The sequence below is a fragment of the Oryctolagus cuniculus genome, chromosome 5 (assembly GCF_964237555.1).
Source record: "Oryctolagus cuniculus chromosome 5, mOryCun1.1, whole genome shotgun sequence".
NCBI lineage: Eukaryota > Metazoa > Chordata > Mammalia > Lagomorpha > Leporidae > Oryctolagus > Oryctolagus cuniculus.
This window is the reverse complement of record NC_091436.1, coordinates 54,060,732-54,078,819: the sequence shown is the minus strand read 5'-3', so window position 1 is coordinate 54,078,819 and position 18,088 is coordinate 54,060,732. Positions and strand designations below refer to the sequence as shown.

At 36.1% G+C, this 18,088-nt stretch overlaps 1 pseudogene; it reads left to right on the top strand.

Annotated features, from left to right (window-relative positions):
* The window catches only part of LOC100339487 (amine sulfotransferase-like), a 28,247-nt pseudogene extending 11,302 nt beyond the window's left edge, over positions 1 to 16,945 (top strand).
* Positions 16,946 to 18,088: the final 1,143 nt, after the last annotated feature.

Sequence of the window (18,088 nt, the reverse complement as noted above, 5' to 3'; positions counted from 1 at the left end):
AAAAAGTTTATGATTCAAAAAGGTTTATGGCTGGCGCCCCAGCTCACTAGGCTAATCCTCCGCTTGCAGTGCTGGTACTCCGGGTTCTAGTCCCAGTTGGGGCGCCGGTTTCTGTCCAGGTTGCTCCTCTTCCAGTCCAGCTCTCTGCTGTGTCCCGGGAAGGCAGTGGAGGTTGGCCCAAGTGCTTGGGCCCTATACCAGCATGGGAGACCGGGAGGAAACACCTGGCTCCTGGCTTCAGTTTGGCGCAGTGCGCCTGCTACAGCACCCTGGCCGTAGCGGCCATTTGGGGGGTGAACCAATGGAAGGAAGACCTTTCTCTCTGTCTCTTTCTCTCTGTTTATCTCTGCCTGTCCAAAAAAAAAAAAAAAAAGGTTGACTCTGGTAGGATTCTAGAATACTTGTTGAGTTTCTTGGCATTTATGCTGAAATTATGAATGCTTGTGTGTTTTATTCTAAAATGTAACAAAAGTCTTCCCAGGTTTTCAGTAGTCTTAAGAACAATGAAGAGTGGACATTGTGGCAAAGTGGGTTAACTGTTGGTTGGGAAGTCCACATCACATATCTGGATGCAGGTTTGAGTCCCAGCACTTCCACTTCTGATTCAGCTTCCTGCTACTGGCATCCTGGGAGGCAGCAGATGATGGCTCAAGTGTTTGGGAGACCCAGATGGAATTCTGGGCTCCTGGCTTTAGCCTGACTCATTCCCTGGATGATGAGAGCATTTGGGGCACGGGCAAGTGGGGGCAATCTCTCTCTCTCTCTGTTCCCCTTACCTCCCTCTCTTTTCTCTCTCCCCCTGTTTTTCTGTTGTTCAATAGTTCAAGTAGATGAAACTAACTAAATATTTTAAGAAGAATAATGGGAACCTAGTAACTGTAATAGCAGTAATCTGTAATATCTGTAATAACTGTAATATCAGTAATCTGATATAGCGAGGGATTCAATTCTTCTTTTCCTATAATCTTTCCCTTTGTATGTTATAAATAGCTGAAACCTTCAATGAATAAACTCATGTATGCTTGCATGCCTCAGTGTTGCAGACATTGGAGAGTAATGTAATAAGGAGGTAATGAAGAGAAGTACGCATTGGCCTGCATGAAAAACACTTTATTGTTTTGTGGAATGTAGGTAAAATTTATAGACAGTGGTAGGCAGTAGAATTAGGGAGGGGCTCATATGCTGAATCACTATTCTAAATGTAAAAATTTAGAGACATAGAAAAGATTCTTATGGCCTCTTACAAGCAGAAATTCTATTTAGATTTAGCCGATCTTGTTTTGTCTCAGGACAATGTATCATTCTTAATGTTTCCTTCTGTCCCTCCCTTCTAATGTAGTCTTGCTCTATTCATCTGAGTTTAATCAGCATTTAAAATTATTCACAAAATTCTTCATTTCTTTCTATGAGTTGGGTTCTATTTAAATCTTCCATGTTGTTTATTATCAAGATTTGTCCAAATTTATATTTTATTTTTATCACTTAATATAATGGGTATTGTTTTTTTAAAATATAATTCTGATAATTCTGGGATATGTAATATTTATTCTTCTAAAAAGTTTTGTGTTTTTAAACATTTTATTGGAAAATAAAAAGTGCATGTATTATGGGTGTTAATTATGTTTCCATAGAAGTATACACTGTGTAACATCTCAGGGTGTATATTTTTATGTTTATCTGTTCAGATATTTAACATTTCTTTATAATCGAAAACATCCAAAATCATCCCTTCCAGTTTTTTTTTCTATAGAGCGTGTGAACATTGTCTACAGTCAACCTTCTATGCAATAGAACCTCTGATGTTTTACTTCCATGTATACCCATTAATTAAGCATAGCCCATTCTTTCCTTTCTGCTTCCTTCTCTGGCCTCTAGTAACATCATTATATTTTTAACTTTTGTGAGATCATCCTTTTTTAGAGACTCCACATTCGAATCAGATCGTTTAATACTTCTCTTTCAATGTTTTCTTTATTTCACTTAATATAATGCCTCCAACTTCATGTATGTTATTGCAAATCACAGGATATCCTCTTTTTATGATTAAGAAATATTCCATTGTGTGTATTTATAGTATTTTCTTTATATATTCAGTAGTGAGTAGAACTTAGTTTGTTTCCTTTTCCTGGCTCTTGTGATTAGTGCTATAGTAAACCTGGAAGTTCAGATTTATCTTAAATAGGCAGATTTAATTTCCGTTGGATATATACCCGGGAGTAAAATTTCTGGACCGTATAGCAGGTCTATTTTTAGTTTTAAGAGGAACATATATAGTTTTATCTATAATAGCTGTATTGATTAACTTTATTTCTAACAAATACAAGGAGTCCCCTTTCTCCTAATCATCACCAAATTTGTTATCTTTGTCTTTTTGGTCATATCCAATTTTCCTGGAGTAAGGTAGTATCTCATCAGTCGTTTGGATTTGCATTTCCCTGATGATTAATGATGTTGTACATTTCCTCATGTACCTTTTGGTCATGTGTGTGTCTTCATTGAGAAATGTTCATTTATATCTATTGTCCATTTTAACTGCATTATTTATTATTTATTGAATTGTTTGAGTCCCTTAAGTATTGTGAATTAAAGCCCTTTATTAAATATAGAGTTGCAAATATCTTCTCACTTTTTCTAAGTTGTCCCTTGATGTGTTGTTTCCTTTGCTATGGTCAAGCCCTTTAATTTGGTAAAATTCTATTTCTGTTTTTTTTTCTTGTGCTTTCAGGGTCTGATCCAGAAATTCCTTGCCCATTTCAGTATACAGGGGATTTTTCCATCTTTTCTTCTAATAGTTTCAAAGTTAGGTCTTTATTTCATTTTGAGTTGATTTTTGTATAAGTAGGGATATATGGGTCTAGTTCCATTATTTTGCCTGTAGATATCCAAGTTTCACAGCACCATTTATTGAAAAGCCTCCTTTTCCCAATGCAAGTTTTTAGCACCTGTGTTAAAAATAGTTGGATGCTGATGCATAAATTTACCTCCAGAGACTCTATTCTGCTCCATTTGTCTATGGATCTGTTTTTATGTCAAAACATGCCATTTTGATTACTGTAGCTTTATGATGTACTTTAAAGTCAGGTAATAGTATGTACATTTTAGGCATATTGATTCTTCCAATATAAAAACATGGGAATTTTTTTCAATTTCTTTTTGTCTTCTTCAATTTTTTCAGCCATGATTTATGGTTTTCATTATAGAGATCATTCACCTCTGTGGTTAAATTTATTCCCACACTTTCCCCATTCACTGTGTTGACTTGTTATATATTGCCTTCATTATGTTGAATTATGTTCCATCTGTTTTGAAAGTCCTTTTATTATAATAATATAATATTAGTGTTATGTTTTATCAAATGCCTTTTCTTCATCTATCTATATAATCATGACTATGCTCTTCATTACAATGTTAAGCTTGTATTACATCTTTTGATTTGTATATGCCAGACCATTCTTGCATTCCATTAATTAATTAATTAATTAATTAATTCCATTTGATCATGGTGAAAAATTCTTTTTAATATCTATTGGATTCAATTCGCTAGTATATTTTTTTATTTTTCTTTCTTTATTTATTTATTTTGACAGGCAGAGTGGACAGTGAGAGAGACAGACAGAAAGAAAGGTCTTCCCTTGCCGTTGGTTCACCCTCCAATGGCCGCGGTGGTCAGCGTGCTGCTGCCGGTGCACCGCGCTGATCCGATGGCAGGAGCCAGGTACTTATCCTGGTCTCCCATGGGGTGCAGGGCCCAAGTACTCGGGCCATCCTCCACTGCACTCCATGGCCACAGCAGAGAGCTGGCCTGGAAGAGGGGCAACCGGGACAGAATCCGGTGCCCTAACCGGAACTAGAACCCGGTGTGCCGGCGCTGCAAGGCAGAGGATTAGCCCAGTGAGCCGCGGCACCGGCCAATTTGCTAGTATATTATTGAGAAATTTTTACATACATTTTCAGGGATATTTGTCCATAGCTTTCTTTATTTCTTTATTTTTTGCTTTTGGATCAAGTTAATGTTACCAGTGTAGAATAAGTTGGAGGGATTACTTTCCTTTCTTTCCCTTCTATTTTTCAGAGAAATTGAAGGAGAATTGTACTTTACTCTTTTTAAAACAATTCATAGAATCTAGCAGTGAAGACATCCAGTCCTGAGCCTTTCTTTAATGAGAGACATTTTAACACTGATTCAGTCTCACAAGGTATTTTTGATTTGTATAGCTGTTCTAATTCCTCATGATCTCAGTATTGGTGAGGTGTATATGTGCATGAATTTGTCTACTTTTCCAGGTTGTTGAATATGTTATAATATAGTTGGTTAGAGTAATCAATGAAAATCCTTTACCTTTCTGTGATGTCAATCATAATTTCTCTGTTTTCAACTCTAATTCTATATGCTTGAGTCCCTTATTTTTTCATAGTTAGATTAGTTAGGTTCTTTATCAACTTTCTTTTTTTCAAAGATCCACTTGTCCTTTTCATTGACATTTTTACTTATAGTCTCTGTTTCATTGACTTGTGCTCTGAGTTTTATTATTTCTTTCTTCTAACTTTGAATTTAATTTTTCTTGTTTTCTCTACTTTCCTGAGATTTAGCAATGAGCTGTTAATTTCATTTTTCTGTTTTTTTTATACAAGTCCTGATTATTATAAACTTTCCTCTTAGGACTGCTTTTGTTTTATCCCACAATTTTGTGTTCCCTCTTTCACTTGTTTTAAGAAATTCTTAAATTTTTTCCATTAAAACTCATAAAAGTGTATGTTATTTAATTTTCCAAGTTTTTATGTAGCTTTCAAATTTTCTCTTGTTATTAGTTTCTAGTTTTATTGCACTGTGGTCAGGAAAGACACTCAATATGATTTCTACTCTTTTAAATTTGTTGACAATTACTTGTAGAATTTCGTGTATTCTGCAGCTGTTGGATGCAAAGTTCTATAGATATCTTTCAGGCCCAATTGTTCTAGGATGAAATTTAACCCTGCTGTTTCTTAATTTATTTTCTGTCGGGTTGATCTGTCCATTTCTGCAAGTGAAATATTAAATCTCCCACTGTTATTATATTATAATCTTTCCCTTTAGGTTTACTCATATTTGATTTATGTATTTGGGTGCTCAAATTGTGTTCATATATATTTATTAGTGTTATTTCCGTTTGCTGTGTTTCATACTTTCTCATTATATGATTACCTTTCTAATTTCTTTCATGTTCTGTTTACATGGGATATCTGATTTCATCTTTTCACTTGCAGTCTATAAGTGTTCCTTTGGGTGAAATGAGTTTTTGTCAGCAGCATACAGATCTTATTTTACACATCCATTTCGTTGCTCTAAATCTTTTATTGGAGATTTTTTCCATTTACATTTAAGACAATCATTGGTGAGCAAGTTCTTACCACTGGTGTTTCAATACTTGTTTTGTATTTTAATTGTTGCTCCTTTTTCCCTTTCTTCATCTATTGCAGTACTAATTTTTTGTTATTTTCTCAAGAATTGTATTTTTTTTGATTCCTTGCTTATTATGTTGGTAAGTCTAGTATATTTTTTTCTTCCTGGTTACCATGAATACTTTGTTTTTTTTTTTTTTTTATCTTTTTAAAAACATTTATGTATTTATTTGAAAGGCAGAGTTACAAAGAGAGGAAAAGACACAGAGAGAGATCATTCATCTGCTGTTTCTTTTTCATTTTTTTTTTTTGCGGTATAGTATTCTTTTTTTTTTAACTTTTATTTAATGAATATAAATTTCCAAAGTACAGAATGTTGATTGCAATGGCTTCCCCCCATAACGTCCCTCCAACCCGCAACCCTCCCCTTATCCACTCCCTCTCCCCTTCCATTCACATCAAGATTCATTTTCGTTTCTCTTTATATACAGAAGATCAGTTTAGCATACATTAAGTAAAGATTTCAACAGTTTGCTCCCACACAGAAACATAAAGTGAAAAATACTGTTTGAGTACTAGTTATAGCATTAAATCTCAATGTACAGCACACTAAGGACAAAGATCCTACATGAGGAGTAAGTGCACAGTGACTCCTGTTGTTGACTTAACAAATTGACACTCTTGTTTATGGCATCAGTAATCACCCTAGGCTCTATGTCATGAGTTGCCAAGGCTATGGAAGCCCCCTGAATTCACTGACTCTGAACATTTTTAGACAAGGCCATGGTCAAAGTGGAAGTTCTCTCCTCCCTTCAGAGAAAGGTACCTCCTTCTTTAATGACCCATTCTTTCCACTGGGATCTCACTCGTGGAGATCTTTCATTTATTTTTTTTTCCCCCAGAGTGTCTTGGCTTTCCATGCCTGAAATACTCTCATGGGCATTTCAGCCGGATCCGCATGCCTTAAGGGCTGATTATGAGGCCAGAGTGCTGTTAGGACATTTGCCATTCTATGGGTCTACTGTGTATCTCACTTCCCATGTTGGATCATTCTCTCCCTTTTTGATTCTATCAGCTAGTATTTGCAGACACTATTCTTGTTTATGTGATCCCTTTGGTTCTTAGTCCTATCATTACGATCAATTGTGAACAGAAATTGATCACTGGGACTAGTGAGATGGCATTGGTACATGCCACCTCAATGGGATTGAATTGGAATCCCCTGGTATGTTTCTAACTCTACTGTTTGAGGTAAGTCAGCTTGAGCATGTCCCGAATTGCACATCTCTTCCCTCTCTTATACCATGAATACTTTGGATTTGTCCTCCATTCCTTCGCACATTTTTACTTACTATGTTGCATTTCATTTCCATATTGCCTGTCTTAACAATTTTAATGTAGTTATAAATTTTTATCTTCACATTAAAGATATAATTGTTTACACACATGTTTACAATATTAGGGAAATACACATTTCTTTGTATAGTTAGCCTTATCAACGAGTTTTCTACTTCCTGATATTGTCTCATTGGCATTTCTTTATTTAAGTTTAAAGAACACCCTTCAGCATTTTTTTGAGACAGATATCTTTTCACCTGCAAGATTGAAACACTATACTCATTAAACAATAACTCTTAGGCCTTCCTTCCTCTCATCTCCTGGAACCACAATTCCACTTTCTTTGATTTCAAAATTGAGTATTCTTAGTATTGCATATGAATGGGATCATACAGTACTTGTCTCTTTGAATTGATTGTTTCACTGACCATAATGTTTTGAAAATTCATCTATGTGTATAGGATGTATCAGAATTTCCTTCCTTTTATTTTTTTTTAAGACTTATTCTTATTTATTTGAAAGGCAGGGTTACAGCAAAAGATGGAGATAGAGATAGAGACAGAGACAGAGATAGAGAAAGAAAGAGAGTTAGAGACAGAAATATTTCATAGGCTGGTTCACACCGTAAATGGCTCCAATTGCCAGGGTTGGTCCATGCCGAATCCAGGAGCTATGAGCTTCATCCAAGTCTCCCACGTGGATTCAAGGACCCAAAGACTTGGGTCATGCTCCACTGCTTTCTCTGGCAAATTAGCAGGGAGCTGGATAGGAAGTGGAACAGCCAGGACAGGAACTGGTGATACCGACATCTCATGGAGCAGCATAACACATTACAAGACAATCCCAGACCCTCCTTTCTTTAAAAGCTAAATGATATTCCGTTGTGTTCAAATTCTATTGTTTGTGTATCTATTCATCTACTTGCACTTTGCTTAGATTTTAGTGAATAATGAATGATATGAGTAAGAGTGTAAAAATGTAGGGTGCCACCTTGATGGGATTGAATTGGAATCCCCTGAGAGTGATCCAACATGGGAAGTGAGATACTCAGCAGACTCATAGAATGGCAGATGTCCTAAATAGGACTCTGGCCTCAGAATCAGCCCTAAAGGCATTCGGATCTGGCTGAAAAGCCCATGAGAGTATTTCAGGCATGGAAAGCCAAGACACTCTGGCAAAAGATCTCTGTGAGTGAGATCTCAGTGGAAAGAACAGGTCTTCAAAGAAGGAGGTACCTTTCTCTGAAGGGAGGAGAGAACCTCCACTTTGAATATGACCTTGTCTAAACAAGATAAGAGTCGGAGAACTCAGAGGGCTTCCATAGCCTTGGAAACTCATGACTGGAGCATAGGGAAATTACTGATGCCATAGACAGGAGTGTCAATTGGTAAAGTCAACAACAGGAGTCACTGTGCACTTACTCCTCATGTAGGATCTCTGTCCTTAATGTGCTGTGCATTGAGATTTAATGCTATAACGAGTACTCAAACAATATATTTCACTTTGTGTTTCTATGGGGGTGCAAACTGTTGAAATCTTTACTTAATGCATACTAAACTGATCTTCTGTAAAAAAAAAAAAAAAAGAAATTATCAATTCCCAACTTGACTCTCACTGGGATTAAACATGACAATAGGTCTGATCTGATTTCATTATCATTTAAAAAAATAATCTATTATTTTTCACTTTATGTTTCTGTGTGGGAGCAAACTGTTGAAATCCTTACTTAATGTATACTAAGCTGATCTTCTGTATATTAAGATAATCGAAAATGAATCTTGATGTGAATGGAAGGGGAGAGGGAGTGGGAAAGGGGAGGGTTGTGGGTGGGAGGGACGGTATGGGGGGGGAAGCCATTATAATCCATAAGTCATACTTTGGAAATTTATATTCATTAAATAAAAGTTAAAAAAAATGTAGGGTGGGGGATACTCCAAAATGTTTGGGGAAAATAGAATGAAAACATATGTAACTGGGTATACAAGATTTTTGAAATCTGTGTATAGTTTTTTTTCATTGAATGCATTTTCAAGGAATTTCTAAAGACATTCCATGCCTCTTTGAGATGTTGCTTCAAATATTTCCTATGAGTACCCAGGAGTAGAATAACTGGATCATACAGTTTCTCTATCTTTAGTATTTTGAGGACTCATCATTCTGTTTTCCATTACAATTGTACAATTTTCATTTCCTTCATCCGTATACAAGCATTCAAATTTCTTCATATCCTTGCTGCTTATTCTCATTTCCTGGTCTTTTTTTAAAAAATCAATAGAAATTAAAAAAAAATGTGTGAAGTGGTATTTCATTGTGCATTTCCTTAGTGATTAGTAATACTGAACATCTTTTCATGTGCCTATTGCAATTTATCTTCTTAGGAGAAATATAATGAATGTTATTTTACAAATTTTAATTGGATACTTTTTTGGTAGTTGAGTAGCATGAGTCAATTATGTATTTTGGATATAAATCCTTCATCAAATAATGGTTTGCAAATATTTTTTTTCAACTTTTATTTAACAAATAAAAATTTCCAAAGTACAGCTTTTCTATTATAGTGGCTCCCCCCCCCATAACCTCCCTCCCATCCGCAACCATCCCATCTTCTATTCCCTCTTCCATCCCATTCTTCATCAAGATTCATTTCCAATTGTCTTTGTATACAGAAGATCAACTTAGTATATACTGAGATATATACTGAGATATATATCAACAGACTGCTCCCACACAGACACACAAAGTATAGAGTACTGTTTGAGTAGTAGTTTTACCATTAATTCTCATAGTACAATATATTAAGGACAGAGATCCTACATGGGGAGTAGGTGCACAGTGACTCCCATTGTTAATTTAACAATTGACACTCTTATTTATGATGTCAGTAATCACCTGAGGCTCTTGTCATGAGCAGCCAAGCCTTTGGAAGCATCTTGAGTTCACAAACTATGATCTTATTTAGAAAAGGCTGTATTCAAAGTGGAAGTTCTCTCCTCCCTTCAGAGAAAGGTACTTCCTTCCTTGATAGTCTGTTCTTTCTAATGGGATCTCACTCAAAAAGATCTTTCATTTAGGTCATTTATTTGGCAATGTCTTGGATTTCCATGCCTGCAAAACTTTCATGGGCTTTTTAGCTGGATCCGAATACCTTAAGGGCTGATTCTGAGGCCAGAGTGCTGTTTAGGACATCTGCCATTCTATGAGTCTGCTGTGTATCCTGCTTCCCTTGTTGGATCATTCTCTGGTTTTTAATTCTATAAGTTATTATTAGCAGACACTAGTCTTGTTTATGTGATGCCTTTGACGTTAATCTTATCATTATGATCAATTATAAACTGAAACTGATTACATTGACTAGTGAGATGGCATTGGCACATGCCACCTTGAAGGGACAGAATTGGAATCCCCTGACACGTTTCTAGCTCTACCATTAGGGGTAAGTCCAATTGAGCATGTGCCGAACTGTACATCTCCTCCCTCTCTTATTCCCACTCTTACATTTAACCAGGATCACTTTCCAGTTAAATTTAAACATCTAAGAATAATTGTGTGTTAGTTAAAGAGTTCAACCAATAGTATTAAGTAGAACAAAAATAATAAAAGGAATAGAATAGTAAGTTGTTCCTCAGCAGTCAGGACAAGGGCTGATCAAGTTATTGTTTCTCATAGTGTCTATTTCACTTCAACAGGTTTCCTTTTAGGTGCTCAGTTGATGTCACCAATCAGGGAGAACATATGACATTTGTCCCTTTGGGACTGGCTTATTTCACTCAGCATGATGTTTTCCAGATTCCTCCATCTTGTTGCAAATGACCGAATTTCATTTTTTTTACTGCTGTATAGTATTCTATAGAGTACATATCCCATAATTTCTTTATCCAGTCTACTGTTGAGGGCACTTAGGTTGATTCTATGATTAGCTATTCTGAATTGAGCTGCAATAAATATTGAGGTGCAGATAGCTCATTTATGCCAGTTTAATTTCCCTTGGATAAATTGCAAGGTGTGGAAAGGTTGGGTCATGTGGTAGGGCTATATTCAGGTTTCTGAGCAATTTCCAAACTGTCTTCCTTAGTGGCCTTACCAGTTTGCATTCCCACCAACAGTTGGTTAGTGTCCATTTTTACCCACATCCTTGACAGCATCTGTTGTTAGTTCATTTCTGTATATAAACGATTCTAACCGGAGTGAGGTGAAAACTCATTGTGGTTTTTGATTTGCATTTCCCTGATTGCTAGTGATCTTGAACATTTTTTCATGTGTCTGTTGGCCATTTGGATTTCCTCTTTTGAAAAATATCTATTGAGCTGCTTGGCCCATCTCTTAAATTGGTTGTTTGTTTTGATGTTGTGGATTTATTTTATCTCTTTTTAGATTAATGTTATTAATCCTTTATCTGTTGCATAGTTTGAAAATATTATTTCCCATTTTCAGTGCCTCTTCACTTTCCTCACTGTTTCTATGCAGTACAGAAACTTCTTAATTTGATGTAATTCCAATTGCTAATTTTGGCTTTGACTGCCTGTGCCTCTGGGGTCTTTTTGAGAAGTCTTTGCCTGTGCCTCTATCTTGCAGGGTTTCTCCAATGTTCTCTAATAATTTGTTGGTGTCGGGTCGTAGATTTAGATCCTTAATCCATGTTGTGTGGATTTTTGTGTAAGGTGTAAGGTAGGGGTCTTGATTCATACTTCTGCATATAGAAATCCAGCTTTCCCAGAACCATTTGTTGATGAGACTGTCCTTACTCCAGGGATTGGTTTTGGATCCTTGAACAAATATAAGTTTCCTATAGATGTTTGAATTGATTTCTGCTGTTTCTATTCTGTTCCATTGGTCTATCCGTTTGTTTCTGTACCAGTACCATGCTGTTTTGATTACAACTGCCCTGTAGTATGTCCTGAAATCTGGTATTGTGATGCCTCCAGCTTTGTTTTTGTTGTACAGGATTGCTTTAGCTATTCGAGGTCTCCTGTGCCTCCATATGAATTTCAGCATCATTTTTTCCAGATGTGACAAGAATGTCTTTGGTATCTTGATTGGTCTCACATTGAATCTATAAATTGCTTTTGGGAGAATGGACATTTTGATGATATTGATTCTTCCAATCCATGAGCATGGAAGATTTTTTCATTTTTTGGTATCCTCTTCTATTTTTTCTTTAACATTTTGTAATTCTCATTGTAGAGATTTTTGACATGCTTGGTTAAGTTTATTCCAAAGTATTTGATTGTTTTTTGGCTATTGTGAATGGGATTGATCTTAGAAGTTCTTTCTCAGCCGTGGCATTGCCTGTGTATACAAAGGCTGTTGATTTTCGTGCATTTGTTTTATACCTTGCTACTTTGCCAAACTCTTCTATGAGTTCCAATAGTCTCTTAGTATAGTTCTTTGGATTCCCTAAATAGAATAATATTATCTGCAAAGAGGGATAGTTTGACTTCTTCCTTCTCAGTTTGTATCCCTTTAATTTCTTTTCTTGCCTAATGGCTCTGGCTAAAACTTCCAGAACTATATTGAATAGCAGTGGTGAGAGTACGCATCCCTGTCTGGTACCAGATGTCAGTGGAATGCTTCCAACTTTTCCTCCATTCAATAGGATGTTGGCCGTAGGTTTTTCATAAATTGCTTTGATTGTATTGAGGAATGTTCCTTCCATACCCAATTTGCTTTGGGTTTTCATCATGAAAGGGAGCTATATTTTATCAAATGTTTTCTCTGCATCTATTAAGTAATTGTTTGGTTTTTCTTCTGCAGTTTGTTAATGTGGTGTATCACATTGATTAATTTGTGAACGTTGAACCATCCCTGCATACCAGGGATAAATCCCACTTGGTCTGGGTGGATGATCTTTCTGATGTGTTGTTGCATTCTATTGGCGAGAATTTTATTGAGGATTTTTGCATCTATGTTCCTCAGGGAATTTGGTCTGTAATTCTCTTTCTCTGCTACATCTTTTTCAGGTTTAGGAATTAAGGTGATGTTGGCTTCATAGAAAGAATTTGGGAGGATGCCCTATCTTTTGATTGTTCTGAATAATTTGAGAAGAATTGGAGTAGTTCTTCTATAAATATCTGGTAGAATTCAGTAGTGAATCCATCTGGTCCTGGGCTTTTCTTTGTTGGGAGGGCCTTTATTACTGATTCAATTTCTATCTCAGTTATGGGTCTGTTTAGGTTTTCTATGCCTTCCTGGCTCAATTTAGGTAGGTTGCATGTGTCCAGGAATCTATCAATTTCTGATAAGTTTCCCTGTTTTCTGGCATACAACTCTTTGTAGTAATTTCTGATGACGCTTTTTATTCTGTTGTTGCATTCCCTTTTTCATCTCTTTATTTTATTTATTTGGGTCTTTTTTCTTCTTTTGTAGTTAGTTGGGCCAATGGTGTGTCAATTTGGTTTATTTTTTTCAAAAAACCAGCTATTTGTTTTGCGGATTTTTTTTTAATGTTTTTGGATTCAATCCTATTGATTTCTTCTCTGATTTTAATTATTTATCTTCTTGTACTAGTTTTGTGTCTGGTTTGCTGCAGTTTCTCTAGATCCTTGAGATGCATTGGTAGCTCATTTATTTGGTGACTTTCTAATTTCTTGATGTACGCACCTATTGCTGTAAACTTTCCCCTTAACACTGCTTGTGCTGCATCCCTTAAGTTTTGGTATATTGTGTTGTTATCTTCATTTACTTCTAGGAAGTTTTTGATTTCTCTTTTGATTTCTTCTATGACCCAGTGTCCATTCAGGAGCATGTTGTTCAATCCCCATGCTTTTTCAAATGCTTTAGATATTCCTGAGTTGCTAATTTCCAGCTCCATCCCATTGTTTGAGAAAATGCATGGTATGATTCCAATTCTTCTGAATTTGCTGAGACTTGCTTTATGGCCTAGTATGTGGTCATTCCTAGAGTAGGTTCCATGTACTGCTGAGAAGAATGTGTATTCTTCAAGTGTATGATGAAACGTTCTGTCCCTCCTAGCCTGTAGGGTTTCTGATGAGAAGTCTGCTGTGAGTCTAATTTGAGATCTTCTGAGAGTAATCTGACGTTTCCCTCTTGCACATTTTAGAATCTTTTCTTTATGTTTCCCTGTGGTGAGTTTGATTACAATGTTTCATGGTGAGGATCTCTTTTGGTCATGTTTATTGGGAGTTCTATGTGCTTCCTGTCCTTGGATATCTCTTTCCTTTTTCAAACCCTGGTAGTTTTCTGCTATTATCTTACTAAAAAGTTTTTATATAATATTTTATATATATATTTATATTATATTTATATTTTAGCTTACACTTATGTCTGATAAATATGAAATAAATTTTTATATATGATGTATTAGAAGAACCCAGTTTTATTATTTTGTATGTGGACATTCAGAAGAAGTACTATTTCATGAAGACTGGTTTTTTTTAAAGTTTTTTTATTTATTTATTTGACAGGTAGAGTTACAGACAGTGAGAGAGAGAGACAGAGAGAAAGGTCTTTCTTCTGTTGAGTCACTCCTCAAATGGCCACAACGGCCAGAGCTACGCCAATTTGAAGCCAGGAGCTAGGAGCTTCTTCCTGGTCTCCCATGTGGGTGCAGGGTCCCGAGCACTTGGGTCATCTTCCACTGCCCTCCCGAGCCACAGTAGAGAGCTGGACTGGAAGAGGAGCAACCGGGTCTAGAACCCAATGCCCATATGAGTTGCCAGTGCCTCAGGCGGAGGATTAACCTACTGCGCCACTGCCCCATCCCCGACTCTTATTTTTGTATTGAATGGACTTGTCACTTGAATGAAAAATCCTTTAACCATATATGTGAGAGTTTATTTCTGTGAACTCTATTTTATGACATTGTTCCATGTTTCTATTCCTTTGGGTCTGTATGTCATTATCAGAATGCCTTCTAATTTTTTTTTAAATATTTTTATTTGAAAGGTAGAGACAGGGAACAGACACAGAGAGATCTTCTGTCTACTGGTGTTTTCTCCAAACAACTACTACTGCTGTAGTTGGGGCAGGCCAATGCCAGCACCTAGGAATTCAGTCCAGGCTTCTATTGTGCATGGAAAGTACTCAACTACTACTAGAACCATTATTGTTGCCTGAGAGGGTGTGCACTAAGTGGAAGGTGAATGTGGAGGTGGTTCTTGAATCCCTTGAATCCAGGCATTCTGATATGGGATATAATAATCTAAACTAACATGCCAAACACGTATATTGTTTTGAGTACTGTGCCTTTTTATTCTGTTTTGAAATCTGGAATTGTGAGAACTCCAAATTCATTCTTATTTGTCAGGATCGTTGGTTATTGAGGTCCTTTGAAATCCCACATGAATTCTATCATGAATTTTTCTTTGCTGCTAAAAAATGTCAAATGTGATTTTCATAGAGATTTGATTGAATCTGTGTTACTTTGGGTGGTACAGGAATCTGGAAATTATTGTCTTCTAATTTGTTAAAAGGAATATCTTTCCATTTATTTTTGCTAATCTTCATTTCTTTTGACAACATTTTATAGACCTGCACAGTTAAGATTATCCCTAAGGATTTTAATCATTTTGAAGTGATTTTAAATGTAGTAGGTTTTTCCATTTTTATTTAATGCTTGATCACTGTTAGTGTGTAGAAACTTATTAAATTTTTTTGAGCTGACTTTGCATACATCCTGCAACTTTGCCAAATTTATTTTTTAGTCCTTATAGGTTTATTTTTTTGGTGGGGGGGGCAGCAGGGAGGGGCACGGATAATACCATTATCATTTTCTTCAAATGTTGTCTGCTGACAGAGATAATTTTTGTTTTCTTTTTCCAGTTTAGATACCTGCTTCTAATTCTGTTGCTTACTTGGTCCAATTGGTATTTCCAGTATAGTTTTAAATAGAGGTGATAAAATTTGGCTTGTTACTGATCTTTGATGAAAATCTTGCACTGCATATGTATTGATTATGATGTAGGTATTTAATACTTCAGGTTTTTTTATGTTTATATAGTTTCCTGATTTTCCTAATTGATTGAGTTTTTAAAATGTGAACAGCTATTGGGTATCATTAATTGTGTTTTCTTCATAAATTGAGACAATCACATCAATTTTTCCCTTCATTCTGTTCTTGTGGTATGTTGCATTAGTTTTCATATGTTGAACAATTTGAGCATTCCAAGAATAACTACTACTTGATCACTGTGTATGTATCAGGCTGTAACTCATGCATTCCCAGTGAGCTAAATAATTTCTCACACTTATGACTCTTTCAGGATCTTCGAAGTTCAGTGATTAAAATCAGCCAGTTTCTTGAGAGAGAGCTGAGTGAAGAGGATGTGGATGTTGTTGTGAGACAGGCTACCTTTGAGAACATGAAGTTCATTCCAGAAGCAAATTATACAAATGTTATAGACATCGAAACTTCGACAAGAAATAAAGAGGGATGTTACATGCGGAAAGGTGCTGTTCTGTGGTTTACAGTAGCAAAATTATTGACAGTTCCTTTGAGTCCTTGTCCTCTAGGAGAAATCAGCAGGGCTTCCATTGTCCCTCCAAGTTATACTGACATTTGGAATCTAGCAGGCCACAAACTCCTAACTGAAATTACCCTGAAAAGTTTCTCAGAAAACTTGATAGTGTCTTAGTACACAAATGGAGTTTCCTAATAAATAATACATTACTACCTTCTAGGAAATATACTCCTTCTGTTTAAAATACTTCAAATCCTGTCTGAAAATAACAGATATTTCAAACAAGATATATTTATATGTATTTCTGAATCCTTTTATCTATATTTCTCCTAGATGAAATATAATCCTATTCTTTTATCTATAATATCTTTTATCTGTCCCAATACCAATAATAATAATGTTTACTTAAGAATTAAAAAAATGTTTTCATTGCAAAAAGTTTTGCACTCCATGAACAATTTTTTAGAATATCTATCTAGCATGAATTTTTTTAGGATCCCTTGTATTTACTATCTTACTACATTCTTATGTTCCTGATTTAGAACTTCCCACTTAAAGGGGTAGAGAGGCATCAAATCCCATGGAGAATGAGCACATATTTTTCTTTGTTTAGAAAGAGATTTAATGCAACCTTTGTCCTGACAATGTTACTTCTTCACTTGGGTGCCATTTATGTGCTTATCCTATTAGGTATTGTTGGAGACTGGAAACATCACTTGACTGTAGAGCAGAGTGAAAAATTTGATATCATTTTCCAGAGGAAAATGAAAGACTTTCCATTGAAGATCATCTGGGACAGTAATGAGCAATAGAATTCAAATCACAGTGCAAAATAATCTAATAGAAATCTACCAATTGGCAGATATATTTTAATATAAAATACTAACTTAAAGCTATCATTCAAATGTTAATTATAAAACTTTATTAATGAGTACACTTTGCTTACATTAGTTGCCATGAGTTTGTTGAACACTGAAATTTCAAAAATTAAACTGATTTGAGATACTGTCAACATTGCCACTCTGTATATTAACTAGAACAATAGAGAAAGTAGCATAAGAATTGCAAATATACACAGAAAGTATTCTGTGGTGCACAATTTTTTTTCTTCATCTATATTTAAATTTAGGATCAGGGCTGGTGCTGTGGTGAAGTAGGCTAATCCTCCGCCTGCGGCACTGGCATCCCATATGAGCACCGGTTCAAGTCCTGGCTGCTGCTCTTCCAATCCAGCTCTCTGCTGTGGACTGGGAAAGCAGTGGAAGATGGCCCAAGTCCTTGGGTTCCTGCACCCGCAAGGGAGACTGAGAAGAAGCACCTGGCTCCTGGCTCCTGGCTCCTGGCTTCGGATCGACATAGCTCTGCCCATTGCGGCCATTTGGGGAGTGAACCAATCGAAGGAAGACTTTTCTCTCTGTCTCACCCTCTCACTGTCTGTAACTCTACCTAATAAAATAAATCTTTAAAAAAATAAATTAGGATCAACAAAATAAAAGATTCATTTTATTATTATTAATTTATTAATTTAAATTTAAAATTTACTTCTTTGTTTTCAGAATAAATGTGAATGAATGAATGTGATAACAGGTTCAATAGACAATTCCAAGATGGTGGAATAGGGAAGAATATACTGCATTATGCTAAGGATAAATAGGAAAAAATATATATAGGAAGTGCACTCTTAAGGGAGAATTAGAAAGAAAGTGGCAGTGGAAATTCTGCAGAAGGAAGAGGGAAACTGTGGACCTGTGTAGAACAACACACTAAGCAGCCAAGAGAGGAGCAAATGGCAGCTTGGTGATGGAGGTGAGACCAAGCTGAAGCAGCCCAGAGGGAGAGCATGGCATGATTCAGCCTGGAGCCCTAGGGCTAGCAGTATCTGAGGGCTCAGGGAAGTAAAAGGGGTACATTTCTCTCACCCTGTCCTCCACACAATGGCACCTGCTGCCTGGTTG